Genomic DNA, 4,635 nt, shown 5'->3' with positions numbered 1-4,635 from the left:
GGGGGGTTGGGCCGGCCTGGTTCGGGAAGCCAGCTGGGCCGGTCGCCTGCTGGGCCTATGCCCAGTGGGGGGGGAGGGTTTGCTTTCTCTTTTTTTTTGGCTTTGTTTTTTGTTTTCTATTTTCTTTATCCATTTTCTTTTCTATTTTATTCTTTTAATTTTTGTTTTATAAAATAAAAATAGAACTCCTAAGTTAATGTTATAATTTATTCTACTGCCCCAAAAAGTTTGACACCTAATTAAAATAGTTTGCATTATTATTATTTTTAAAAGGCATTTAATTAATTGGCATAGCTGCTGTTTTAATTACTTTAGAGCCTTTAAACATTTTATAAAAGTGTGATTTCTCCACAATAATTACCTATGCATTATTTGGCAACAACCCAACATTTTAGTTTTAATATTTGAAAATCTTTACCGTTTGACTTTATTTTAAGTTTGAATTTCAAATCGATTTTGAACTAACACGAGATTAACAACAGTAACCGTGGTGACGTGGCATCATTAATGTGGGATTACTGTAGCCTAATTATCCGGGCGTCACATCACATCATTAGGAGAATGATGTGATGGACAAGACCCATCCGTTAGCTTAGCATGTTGATCGTTAAGTTTTATTGCTATTGCTTTCTTCATGACTTATACATATTCCTTTGACTATGAGATACCGGAGGAATACCTTGTGTGCTATCAAACATCACAACGGAACTGGGTGATTATAAAGATGCTCTACAGGTATCTTCGAAGGTTTTTGTTGGGTTGGTATAGATTGAGATTAGGATTTGTCACTCCGAGTATCGGAGACGTATCTCTGGGCCCTCTCGGTAATGCACATCATGATAAGCCTTGCAAGTAATGTGACTAATGAGTTAGTTGCAGGATGATGCATTACGGAACGAGTAAAGAGACTTGCCGGTGACAAGATTGAACTAGGTATGAAGATACCGATGATCGAATCTCGGGCAAGTAACATACCGATGACAAAGGGAATAACGTATGTTGTCATTACAGTTTGACCGATAAAGATCTTCGTAGAATATGTAGGAACCAATATGATCATCCAGGTTACGCCATTGGTTATTGATCGGATAGGTGTCTTGGTCATGTCTACATAGTTCTCGAACCCATAGGGTCCGCACGCTTAACGATTGATGGCGTTTTTGTATTATATAGTTATGTGATTTGGTGACCGAATTTTGTTCGGAGTCCCGAATGAGATCACAGACATGACGAGGAGTCTCGAAATGGTTGAGAGGTAAAGATTCATATATAGGACGATAGTATTCGCACACCGGAAGTGTTCTGGGGTACCAGGTACGTATCGGTTCACCGGAAGGGGTTCCGGGCAACTCCCGGCAAGCTATATGGGCCTAATGGGCCAAGAGGGAAACACACCAGCCACTAAGGGGCTGGTGCGCCCCCCCATATGGGCTGGCCAAATTGGAGAAGGAAAAGGGAAGAAGGAAAGGAAAAAGGGAATACGATCCCCCTTCCCCCTCTTCCCTTCCTACTCCGAATAGGAATAGGAAAGGTGGGAGGCCTGATAACCCACAAGTATAGGGGATCGCAACAGTTTTCGAGGGTAGAGTATTCAACCCAAATTTATAGATTCGACACAAGGGGAGCCAAAGAATATTTGAAGGTATTAGCAGCTGAGTTGTCAATTCAACCACAACTGGAGATTAATTATCTGCAGCAAAGTGATCAGTAGCACAGTAATATGATAGTTTGATGGTAGTGACAGCAGCAACGGTAACACTAACAGTGATAGCAGTAATTTTGTAGCAAGTGTAACAATGATGATAGCAGTAGTAACTTAGCAGAAACAATATGGAAAAGTTCGTAGGCATTGGACCGGTGACTTGTTGGATGATATTCATCATGTGACAGTTATAACCTAGGGCGATACGGCACTAGATCTAGTTCATCGATATAATGTAGGCATGTATTCCATAAATAGTCATACATGCTTTATTAAAAGAACTTGCATGACATCTTTTGTCCTACCCTCTCGTGGCAGCGGGGTCCATATTGGAAACTAAGGGATATTAAGGCCTCCTTTGAATAGAGAACGGGAACAAAGCATTAACACATAGTGAATACATGAACTCCTCAAACTACGGTCATCACCAAGAGTGGAACCGGTTGTTGTCACTCCGGGGTTGTCGGATAATAACACGTAGTAGGTGACTATAACTTGCAAGATCGGATCTAAAACATGGATATAATGATGAATTCATAAACGATTCAGATCTGAGTTCATGGCACCCGAGCCCAAAGTGATAAGCATTAAGCATAGCAAAGTCATAGCAACATCTATCTAAGAACATAGTGGATACTAGGGATCAGGCCCTAACAAAACTAACTCGATTACATGATGAATATCATCCAAATCCTCACCGACCAACGAGCCTACGAAGGAATTACTCACTCCCGGTGGGGAGCATCATGGAATTGGCGATGGAGAAGGGTTGGTGATGACGAAGAATGAAGATCCCCCTCTCTGGAGCCCCAAACGGACTCCAGATCTGCCCTCCCGAGGAAGAACAGGGCTTGGCGGCGGCGCCGTCTCGTGGATCACGATAATTCTTTCTCCCTGATTTCTCTCTCCAAAAGTAGGAATTTATAGTGTTAGGGTTGAGGTCTGCGGGGCCACCAGGTGGGTACAACCCACCTGGGCGCGCTAGGAGAGGGGGGCGTGCCCTGGTAGGTTGTGCCCACCCAGCGGCCCTCTCTGGTGGGTCTTGGCTCCAGTAATTCTCTTTTATTATATAAAAAATCCTCGCAAAGTTTCGTTCCATTCCGAGAACTTTTATTTCTGCACAAAAACAACACCATGGTAGTTCTGCTGAAAACTGCGTCAGTCCGGGGTTAGTTTCATTCAAATCATGCAAATTAGAGTCCAAAACAAGAGGAAAAGCGTGAGAAAAAGTAGATACGTTGGAGACGTATCAACTCCCCCAAGCTTAAACCTTTGCTTGTCCTCAAGCAATTCAGTTGATAAACTGAAAGTGAGAAAGAAAAACTTTTACGAACTCTTTTGCTCTTGTTTGCATAAATAAGCTTAAACATCACCCAAGTTTTCAGCCAATTATAAATAACCATGTCAACAATAACTCTTAAAGATTATAATGACTCATATCAAGGACATAATCTGCTAGCGAGCAATAATAAGATATCTCAAACGGCAACACGTTGTCAGAACAACCATGATATAATATGACAATAGTGGTATCTCGCCAGCCCTTTCTGAGACCGCAAAACATAAATGCAGAGCACCTCCAAAGTTCAAGCAGCGACTAAACATTGTAATTCATGGTAGGAAAGATCCACTCATGACGCACCCAGCATTATCTACACACAATGCATAAATCATGATAACTGTGCTCTACTCAGTTTCTGGCACTTGTTTTAGAAGGTGGTGAGACAACATAAAAGTAAATAGATAGTCCCTTTGCAGAGGGAAACAGTGATTTACAGAGGTGTGCTAGAGCTCAATTTTTGAAACAGAGATAAATGATTATTTTGGGACATGCACCCTTCTTATTCACTTCACGACCATCAGTTATCAACATCTTCCATGCCAAGCACGCTAGTGGCGGTTCCCAAGCGATAAAAGTAAAGGTTTACTCCCACTCCACCATCAATCACACTCCACGGCTTGTCCGGAACAACGAGTGTCGTCCATACCAACATCAGTCCCGGGGGAGTTTTGTTCAATTATTTGCATTTTTGAGTTTGGGACTAGGAATCCCTATTACCGCCCATTTTCTCGTGCGATGGCGAGTGAATAAACTCTCGACCTGAGAATTACCCGCTTAGCATGGAAGATATCGACCACCTCCTGTCGTTCCATGAACGATCCAGACACACAAAAAGGATAATTTTTTAGAAGTTTTTAGAGGTGGCACATGCAAATTTACTTAGGACGGCAGGGTAATACCGCATATAGGTAGGTATGGTGGACTCATCTAGAATAACTTTGGGTTCAAGGTTTTTGATGTACAAGCAGAATCCCCACTTAGTACTGGCGAAGGCTAGCAATTTAGATTGAGAAGCGGCCAGCTAGAGAGCAACAACGATCATAACCATGCATTATGCATAAGTAACATTGGACACTAGCATGAGTAGGATATGAACACCATGAACATAAATATCATACAGGCTATGTTGGTTTTGATTCAACTACATGTATGAACATGTGCCAAGTCAAGCCACTCAAACATTCAGAGGAGGATACCATATCATCATATACAATATGATCATACTACATCACAATCATTTTAACTCTATGTTGATATCCAAGATAAATCATTATCCACTCCTAGCTACTTATGCATGGCATGAGAAACTATAATCTCTAATTATCACTACAAACATGTTTAATCATAATGGGCTGAAGCCTGGATACTAGGTTAAACATATTTACACAAACAGAACAAGTCGAGTTCATACCAGCTTCTCTTTGCCACGGCCAGTTCATCGATTGTCGTCATTATTGCCTTTCACTTGCACGACCGAACGATATGAAAATAATAATAGTGCAAGAATGCCATGGACTAAGCTGGAATCTGCAAACATTTATTCAACAGGAGAAGACAAGGTAAAATGTGCTCTTTATTAGTTCAACAATTA

This window comes from Triticum aestivum, chromosome 1D, assembly GCF_018294505.1.
Source record: "Triticum aestivum cultivar Chinese Spring chromosome 1D, IWGSC CS RefSeq v2.1, whole genome shotgun sequence".
Classification (NCBI taxonomy): Eukaryota; Viridiplantae; Streptophyta; class Magnoliopsida; order Poales; family Poaceae; genus Triticum; species Triticum aestivum.
Note: the sequence above shows the minus strand (reverse complement) of the source record.